Raw genomic sequence first — 10452 nt, forward strand, 5'->3', positions numbered from 1 at the left:
GAATGGTGTGTATGAGCACATTGTTGAATGGTGTGCTAAATGCTATTTCTGTACATAGTATGGTATTGATTGTATTAAATTAAGTACAATGATCAATTTAGAGGGTCATATTATGTAATTCGTATAATTATGATCAATATTATAGGTATTATGGACTCTGAACAACATCATTCTCCTTCTAATAAACATGCAGAAGAAAGAAATGTAGGTAAAAAAAGAAAGGGAAGAGACCCAAATAAACAAATCAAAGTGACTAATACAAAAATTTATGTTGACTTCAATCAAAGTGGGCAGCTTGTGTCAGAAAGAGATGCCAAGATGGCTACTCATATTGGAGCCATCGTCCATCGGAGGATTTTAATTACGTACATCGATTGGTGATGAGTTCCTGATGATCTAAAAGATGAGATATGACAGTCCGTTGTGGTATGTTTATTCAATTATTACATTAAATTTGTTAAATGATCATTTAATTGAAATTCAATGTGTTGATACTAATTGTGTTAATTTATTTAGGAATAGTTCGACATCCCAATTAAGTGTAAAAAGATTGTGTTACAATCTGCTAGGACAACTTTCAAAGACTTTAAAAGCGGATTGACAATCCAATATATTTTACCGCTAGCTGGTGAAGGTGATGTTTTGGCTGTTTCACCTGCGACATATGTAGATGTCATAGGTGTTGAAGATTGGACAAATTTTATTCAATATCGAATTTTAGAAGATTTTTCGATACGTAAACCCATTACCAAAATAGTCCAAGTTTATAAGTCTTTATGCAATATAGCCTTTGATTTTCATATGTGATTGATGTAATTTCTTGATTTTGTAGAAAATAAAAAAATAACATCGAGACATTCGGGCCAAATAGTAATATCACCATCGAACAGCAAGAAAAGGATATGCAAATGTGAAATATGAGCTTGTATGTATTCGCACACTTATTTTATACTCATTAATGAATATTTATGAACATTCATTTCATACATTCTGATTCTTTTATTGCAATAATTTAATAGAAATTAGTGAGCTCAAACATAAAAGTTTTCAGATGGGATGTCTAGAAACAAGGATATCTACGAAAGGATGGATCCTTCGCAGATGAGGCAACCGAGGAAATGGTAAAAAATATTGTATGTATAACTATTTTTTTGATGTAATGTATGATTGACATTATGGTTGCATGCATGAATGTATACTAGCTTATGTAGATTTGTTCTAACAGCCCAACTTATTATTATCTTTCAGGATGATTATGCTGTCAAAGTAAAATCTAGTGAACTGACAACCCAGTATGGCGAAGATCCTTTGTCTTTAGCAATAGGCATTAAAGAAAGGCCTAGTCGGGTTCATGGAGTTGGTAAATTTATCTTGCCATCAACGTATTTTGGTAAACAACCAAAAACCCCGTGAATGAGAAATACACAATATGAAGCAATAATTGAGCAACAATAGCAACAAATTAATGACTAGGAGCAACGTCTCAAGAACCAACAGCAAAGACTCGCTGCTTTGGAGTCCATGTTGGTAGCAATGTAGCAGGTTATGCTAGTAACCCAGCTTGATAGCATCGTCTTCGTATGAGAAGCTTCCGTTGCAAGTAAGGAAGCGATCCCATCATTCACTACCACCCAAGAAGTATGATATTGTTTATAATTTGATATTAATTTGTTTATTATATTGATTAATTTGGTTTTAATACTTATATTTCATTAAATATTGTAGGAGGATGTTCAGACTCAAAGTATGACCCTTGCCTAGGCTTTCATGAATGAGTTAATAAAATATTCGCTGGAGCATTTATCTGGCGGAAACTTTATATCCATTGAGTCTGAGGAAGACTTATTTGATAAACAATCATTTTCTTTCATTGGTGTGGAGGAAGTGAAAGAAATTTATGAAATGGATGAATTATCAACTGCTGAAATCGTTGTTTATATAAGGTTAGCTTATAAATATTATTATTTAATATCTTAATTTAATAAAAATATTATATTTATATATAATTAAGATGTAAGTATTATGGTCTTTTTTCAAAATTTTTTAGTTTTTTTAATTTAGAGATTAAGGTATCCATGTTGCACCCTAATTTGTTTTTTTTTTTTTCTTTTGGCTTTTTTTTAATTAGATAAATTTTGTAATAAAAGAGCCGATTGATAGAAATGAAAAAACAATTCGTATCAAACCAATTCCATAGGGTTGACTTTTTTTATTTGAGATTGAGTTGGAACAAATTGACTATTTTTAAAGAGAAACGAAGTAGGGATGGCATAGGTTAATAGTGATTTACCCGATCCACCTATGCATATATATATATATATATAATAATAATATATTTTACTATCCATATTATAAATTTTGCATATTTTGACCTCCACGTTTCGCTCCCTTTAACTCACTTTTTTTTTGCTTTATTTTCTTCTTTTTTTTTCTCGTTTTTTTTTCTTTTTTTATTAAATTATTTCCTTCCTCTACTCTTTATATTTAATAAATAATATATTTATAAAGATTTATAATTAGACTCATTTGATATTATTGGTTAGGAATATTTGTTTCCTTGTTTTTTTTACTATTTGGTTTTTTCCTTTCTTTTTTTTTTAATTAGATAAATTTATGAGAAAATAATGTCAATGGAAGTATATAAATAACACCCTCATTTATTTTTTCCTTTCATATTTTTTGTTTTTTGTTTTTTTGTTTCTTCAAGTAGATAATTTTTACAACAAAATGAACCAGTTGATAAATATGGCAAAAAACAATAGTATCTTATGGGTTCGATTTGTCCTGATTCGATGTTAATATTTTTGCAAAAAAATTGATATCGAATTAAATCGGATCAATTTTTTAGAAAAGCAAGGATGGTAAAAACATATTTGGAATGCTTTGCTCAAGCCACCTTGTGGTAAATATAAAAGTAAATATTTTATTATTAATTTAATTTTATATTTATATATGTATTTTATTCATAAAATTATTATTTGATATCTTAACTTAAAAGTTTAATATTCTAAACTCCTAGGGGATGTCCAAATGACACCCTTATGAGCTATTATTTATTTATTTATTTTATGGTTTTTATTTGATAAATTTTATGAAAAAAATAAAGCCAATTGATATATCCATGTGTCACCCTTATTTGATTTTTTATCTTTACCAACAAATGAAAGGAAGACACATAGAAAAGTTAGTTAAGGCTAAAAGCAACCAAAAGTTTAACTTCTAATATTCACCCCAATATCTAGAGAAAAAATCAGGAAGATGATTTTGTGTAAATGATCTTCAAAAGAGCATCTCACTTATAATTTATTTTATTATAATTTTATAGTTATTTAATTATATTTAAAATTATGAAAAATTTATTACTTATTAGTGAGAGTTTTGTATAAAATTTTGTGTGCTTTACTAGTCACAAGATATTTTTAAATTTTTAGAAAGTTTTTTCAAAAAAAATATTTTTTATTTGTTTAATTATATTCATAATTATAATAAAATTAGAAAGTAAAAAACGAAGATTAGTAAAGGGAGAAAGAAGTGTTGGCAATTACGAAACCCTTCAAATTTGTTGGAAAAAAATAAACAAAAATCTAAATAATAAAGAAAATCTCTAAAAACATTCAACTCATCAATGAAAAGTCATCCTCGTAAATTTTAAGATTAACTAATATATTAAATCTTAATCACATATTAAGATAAAAAATGCAGCTAAAATAATAATCGATTGAAAAAATAATCTATACAAAAATCAACTAAAAAAATCAAAAAAATTAAAAAAATTTAAAGACTTATCAAATCTAGAATTTAAAAATAATCTCCTAAAAACGGTAAAATAAAATAAATTAAAAAACTACATACGTTAGAATTGAGAGTTTTTTTTAATAAACTTAAAAAAAAATTAATTACAACCATTCAACACAAACAATCATATATATAAAAAAAAAAAAACTCTAGATATTAAATTTTCAAATCTCAAAATTCTAAAAACCAAAAAAATAATAATAATTACTTTTTAATAAAAGTTTTTGAAAAATCCAAAAAAAAAAAAAAAACAAGGTAACATTCCAGTACATGTAACAATGACTACACTTGCCAAGTCCCAAAATGGGTTTTTGAAATCTAAGAGAAAAAAGTTTAGAAACTATACAAAATAGATGGAAAGAGAAGGAAACAAGAAACATTATTTTCTATCTCCAAACTTGACGGGTTGGAACAAACGCCACTTGCTTTCTCAATTTCTTTTTCCCCTTTGTTTTCTCCTCACAAGAACAAACTAGTTGGTGTTGTGGTCTCCAAAGAATGGACAACACAAAGAAAGTTCTCCCATTTTAGGCCATAATTGGGTGTGAGTCGGCATAAGACAGTCAATGCTTCTTATTATTATTATTGGCCTTGTAAGAATGAAGAAGGATAATTTGGTCTTTCTAATTTCATTTTTTTGGATTAGTGAGCTATTTACAGAATAAATTAAAGAACAATAAAGTACTAGTTCAACTTTTTTTGGAACTTTTCTAATTGAGCATTTATAAACTCATGCATGGATTCTAAATCATCAAGTCCATGTAATCTCACAAAAATTATTGCTTATTGTCTAATATAACTTGATATAAAAATTTTAATAAAATGTTCTTGGGGTTTTATGCATATGATATCATCAAATTTCGCTAGTGTGCATAAGTTGACAATGATGCTTTCTAATTATATTTGAATATGGATAAAATACATGCATTTCATTCAAAATTATACGGTATAATATTTAAGAACTTTTGGAAAAGTAAAAGTATTCATGTTTGGACATGTGACTCATCTATATTTCTAGGTAAAATAATGGATCTTATACCTTATTTCTTTATTTTTAATTTAAAATATTTGAGATGTATTTGGTGTATAAGATTATGATATGATAAGATAAAATAAGAAGATATAATGAATAAAATTAAATTAATTAATGTCATCATATTTGGTATTTAATGTGTGTAAGAATTAAGATAAGATAATTTTATTTATTAGTCAAAATTATTCTTTCTCAAAATTTATACAATTTAAATAATTAATATAATTTTTAAGAATATAATAAGACATGTATGTTTAATTTTATAGTTTAAAACTAATTATTTCTATTTTGGGAGGATTAAATTATCTTATGCTAAGAGGTTGATTAATTTTTCTTACAATCTTATAATTTTTTTAAAATATAAACTAAACATAATAGAAGATGATAATTATCCAATCTCATCTATTATCTTATATACCAAATATTAACTTATTGCTTGAGATATATATTTTTGTGAAAATGTTAGTAGTGTTTCAATCTTGAAGAATATAAATTATTTTTTTTTCAATTATGAATGCTATTGTATATTTGTATCATATAAACAGAAATCTTATAATCTTGACAAAAAAAAAAAAAAAGAGAAATCTTATAATCACATTATCAAATGTGCATTATTGAATGAACAAAGTTTTGTTTAACTCTCTGAATTGGTACTAAAAAAAAGTACTCCTAGAATTGCTACATTTTTTTGAAACCATAATATTATGGTTTATTTCATGCCATTTGTTTATATATATATATATATTGTATTTAAGGTAATTAAGATTTAAACTTTAATCACCATAACGAACAGTGCAATGCTATACTAAGATGCCACATGATTGTTGACTATTTATTTTATATTTTTTACATCATTGATTATTTCTACTTTCATGAATGTATTTAGATGCTTCCATGCACACATACATACATACATCACTCTTTTTTGCAGTTGGAGTCAACTTCACAATTGCTCCTTTTTCCCACTCCTTAGACCATGTTTGTTATTGGGCTAATTAATCGAAACTCAATACTCAAAACCCAAAATCAAAGTTGAGGCATTGGTTGTGAATGCAGGGATCAAATTGCCTTAAAAGTCAAATTTCTAGATGGTCATCCTGCAAAAAGATTCTGAAGGTTTTTTGTACATGAATTTGCAATTAAGCTTGCCTTGTTCACGTTAGAGAATCTAGCCAATGGTGACAAATATTAAGGCTTCGATCACCTAATAGCCTATGGACGGTGACACACATTTTTGGCAGCTAAGAGGTATACAGGATTGAAGGCTTACGCTTGTGCAGACGTAAATTTTGGTCCATTGTCAGTCCACGGCAAGATGACATTGTGTTATAGTCTTCAATTTGGATTTGGAAATTTGAAGATCTGAAGCTGAGCCGTGTAAGTCGTACAGCCTATTTGCCTGCTGATTGGATTTCTGGGGTATCTCCAATTACACATTCTAGACAAATTATATGGAATTTCAACCATCCTGATTTTGTTATGTCTTTGATTCGTTATTGGCTGTTATGAATAGATTGTGTTAAAGAGTTCCGCTGTCCCGTGTTTTTCGGGTTCAATCAATTATTATGGTGGTGGAATTATCGATGGTATCTTGGACCTAGCGTTAGGAGCTGCCCTGCCAATTTCTTTGGCACAAGGAGAGGAGCCAATTTTATAGCCCATTCTATAGCAAAGTTGGATTGTGAATTTAGCTTGAGCTACTAGAAAAACAGAGATAATATTCGAATAAATTCTTTTAACTTTACTCAAAATGAAAACAAGTCAATAATTTTTTATGCATAAAACTAAGCCTTTAAATTTTTATTTTATCGTAATTAAATCTTTGATGAAATAAAATATTTAATATTTATTAAAATTTTTTTAGTTAGATGATTTAATTTGTTAAAAATGTTTGTTTGGAATTATTTGCATGAGCTAAGTTACTAATATTCAAGAGAATGCTATTTTAAAATTATGTCAATTAAATATTATTCATTCAATTTTAAGATTTAATGAGTATTATTACAATGAAATAAAAATTTATAATTTTAATTTCATGTAATAAATAAATTTTTTTTTTTGCATTTTGAAATAATATTTGAAAGTTTATTTAAGAATTAAATAAAAAACAAAGGAGATAACATATGCATGAATCTTCTTTGTTTTCAATATTAAATGAAAAGAACCGCTGATGATTAGATAAAAAATTCACGTTAGTATAGATAAAATCTATAATTATTCTTTTATTGTTAAATTTTTTGAAAATTTTTTATCAAAAAATTAGTTTTTATTTATAATTCTAACATGACACTATTTAATTATAAATTTATTTTCTCCCATATACCTTTGATCCAACCATCCATGACACTCTCGGTTTAATGTTGAAATGAAAAAGCAGAGCAGCCATATCCTCGTTACTTTTGAGATGATGACCCGTCTCTCCTTGGATCGAACGATACGCGCGATTCTATGTTTTGGGTCGTGCGATATAGCAATATCTTCATCGTTGTTGTTTATTTATTTATTTTTTTAATATATTTAAATAAACTATTAGATAAAAGGATAATACATATATATATTAATTAGAAACTATAAATAAGCCACACTAATTTCTTACAACGCCCAACCCTTTTTGGCTTTGCACTTCTGGGTATTCATATAATCTTCCTCGTTTCGCCGGTTTATTTTGGTAATAAACTTTTTGTTTCATTTCATTTTGGAAAAAATTTCTTGCTTCATTCTATAACCCTCTCTCTCGATTCAATAAAAGCGCACTTTTCAGTTTTAACTCCGAAATGTTGTTATCTTTATGACACTAAAAAACCTCTCTTTTTCCTTTTCAATGCTAAATTTTGCAATCTTCTTCTTCTACTAATAAAAAAAAACCCTTTTTCCTTTGTTTTCCTTCTGGCGTGTTTGTTTTCAATTTTTATTTTTATGTTCAATGCATTGACTGAAATATACTTTTACAGTGTCGAAAGAAAAGAGGATCATCCATGCCCAGAAGAGAAAGAGATTTGAATTTTCTTCAAACAAGGATCAAGGTACTTGATATTCTTTTGTAGTTAAGTCAAATCCTTGTCTTGTCTTGTCTTTTCTTTTTTTACCCTATTCTTTCTTCTTTTCCCCAGTTTCCGTAACCCTAATAACCGTTCAAACTTGTAATCATAAACAGAAAGCGAAGAAGAAAGTGAAGATGTTGAAGGCCTCGACAGCACAGATGAGAGAGGAGGTGACTGAATTGACAAACTTGGTGGAAAACCGTTACCAGGCAATCGTCCAAATCAGAGAAGCGATTCATCCACTTACTTTAGCTGCTGAGTCGTCCAATGCTCAGCTCCTCGAACTCATTTCTGCTTGGCTTGCTGAAAACCATGGCGATTGATCACTTTTCCTACTCTCTGTGGTGGGTATTGATTCCTCAGCGATTAATTGATTCATTCATGTATGACTATTTTATCCTAAGACTGATCATATATTACTGTTTTTCTAGGGATGTTGTGGAGTTAGCAGCTCAGCTGGTATGATGGAGCTCCAGAAAGATTTTTCTTATGGCTTTAAGCTTCCCATCTTGGCTTTTTTACTTTTTTTCTTAGTGGAAATAAGGATGTTTGCTTTGGAACTGGAACTGCTAGGTTATAGAGTGAATTGGGTCTATGGTTTTTCTTCTTTTTATTAAACTTTTTGTGTGGAACTGGGAGACGCTTGAATTGCAATTTTAGTTTGATTTGAATATTTTCAGGATTTGATTTTGATGGCTGCCTCTTTTTTTTTTTTTTCTTTTCTTTCTTTCTTCTGGTGGGTGATCTTCTTTTGATGATGATAATGATTATGAGGAGACAAACAACTTCAGCATTAGATAAAATAGGGAGTTTAGCTACTCATTACCAGTTTTCTTTTTGACGTGAGAAATTCGGCTGAGGTCTGAAACACGCCAATATCCTCTTTATCTCCTCTCAATATCCCCAAATCTTAGAATTGTCATTTAGAATATATATAAAATCATGAGAGATTTCATTCATTTGATCTCTCACCTCAAACTACTCCAACTTTGAGTTTGTGTTTTGTCTCATAAATCATCTGCGTGCATGGTTTTGGTTTGTTCATTTGAACAAAGCGAGCAACAAAACTAAGGAGGGGCAGTAAATAAGTTTTCAACTTAGCATGGCAATTAATTTTGGTTGGTTTCCAGATTCATCTCCTGAAGGTTCAGCAATAGATACTTTGAATTCAAGAAGACTTTGTTGGCCGAATTTGAAATGGTCTGTGCAATTTCTCTAAAAGCTTCAATTTTCCTCCATGTGATGAATGCTGGATTGTTTGCAATAGCTTGACCAATGAGTTGGGCACTCTTGGCTTCAACCTTTGCTCGGATAACAGCACTTTTTTTTTCTCCTGTTCAGCGTTCTCCACAATAAATTTAGCTCTCTCAGCCTCTTGTACAGCCACCTATTTTGCCTCATTGCAGCGGTGAATTCCTTCCCAAAAGTCATGCTCATAATGGACACATCATCCAGTTCAATATTGAAGTAGGTTGCCATTTCAGTCAATATCTTCCGATTTTCCTTACTAACGTTCTCACTCTGAGTAATGAGTTGGCTGGCATTGTAGTGAGCAACCACAGCGTTTAAAGTTTCATGAATGATTGAAGGCAGGACCCTCTCATTATAGTTCTCACCAAAGGTTCGATAAATTTCCGTTAACTGATTTGCCTTAGGGCAAGTGAGAACTCGAAGCCCAATCTTCACTATCTGGAGATCACGATTACCATAAGTGCTCTCAACTAAATGATGTCTTCCATGAACATCATAGATGATAGGCCTCTCAAACCATGGAACCATAAGGTGTGTCCCCTCAGTATAAACCTTATCTTTTATGCCTAATATACGATTGAAAACTCGATGCCCTCCCTCAACGTTGTAGAGACTGTTGGCAACTCCACAGAGGCCAAGCACACCAAAGACTCCAATCTTAGGAACTTTCTTGTTGTTGAGATTCATTTTACTCGATGCAAAAAAACCCAGCGGTGAAGGGAGGACGGAAGACAGGGATTCGAGGCTTCTCAATATCCTCAAATCTTAGAATTGTCCTTTAGAATATACATAAAATCATGAGAGGTTTCATTCACTTGAGCTCTCACCTCAAACTACTCCAACTTTGAGTATGTGTTTTGTCTCATAAATCATCTGCATGCGTGGTTTTAGTTTGCTCATTTGCTTTTCAAAGTTTAAGTTTTGGTTACTCCAATATGATAGCTTATGAAAGAAAGCCATACTATAACTATAGAATATCAAATTTTGTAAACTGAAGGTGGAGCTGAAAGTACAGAAGCTTGGATGTCTCTTGACTTGACCAACCTTTATTAACAACAGATACAGCAGTTTGCATAGTAATGAGTATTTAGATCTAAGCTTTAGTAGTCTGTTGGAGCCGCAGCTACAATTTTGAGAGGGAGAAACTTGCCTAATTAAGCTTTTAGGGGTTTAGAAAATATACCCTATATGCAATCTAGATGGAAACAGATTCTGTTAGCGTTTAGAAGAGTCCAAAGAATTGTCAAAATGCAAGCATTTTTCCAATCCAGAAAGCTATATTTTCCTAAAAAATGAAACAAAACATAAATCTAGTAACTATTTTACTGTCAT

The 10452-nt window shown here is 29.8% G+C and overlaps 1 pseudogene; it reads right to left on the reverse strand.

Annotated features, from left to right (window-relative positions):
- Nucleotides 1-8305: 8305 nt before the first annotated feature.
- Nucleotides 8306-10007, reverse strand: LOC111276636 (prohibitin-1, mitochondrial pseudogene; annotated as a pseudogene).
- Nucleotides 10008-10452: the final 445 nt, after the last annotated feature.

The sequence above is a fragment of the Durio zibethinus genome, chromosome 25, assembly GCF_047325235.1.
Source record: "Durio zibethinus cultivar Kanyao isolate XHJ-2024 chromosome 25, ASM4732523v1, whole genome shotgun sequence".
NCBI lineage: Eukaryota > Viridiplantae > Streptophyta > Magnoliopsida > Malvales > Malvaceae > Durio > Durio zibethinus.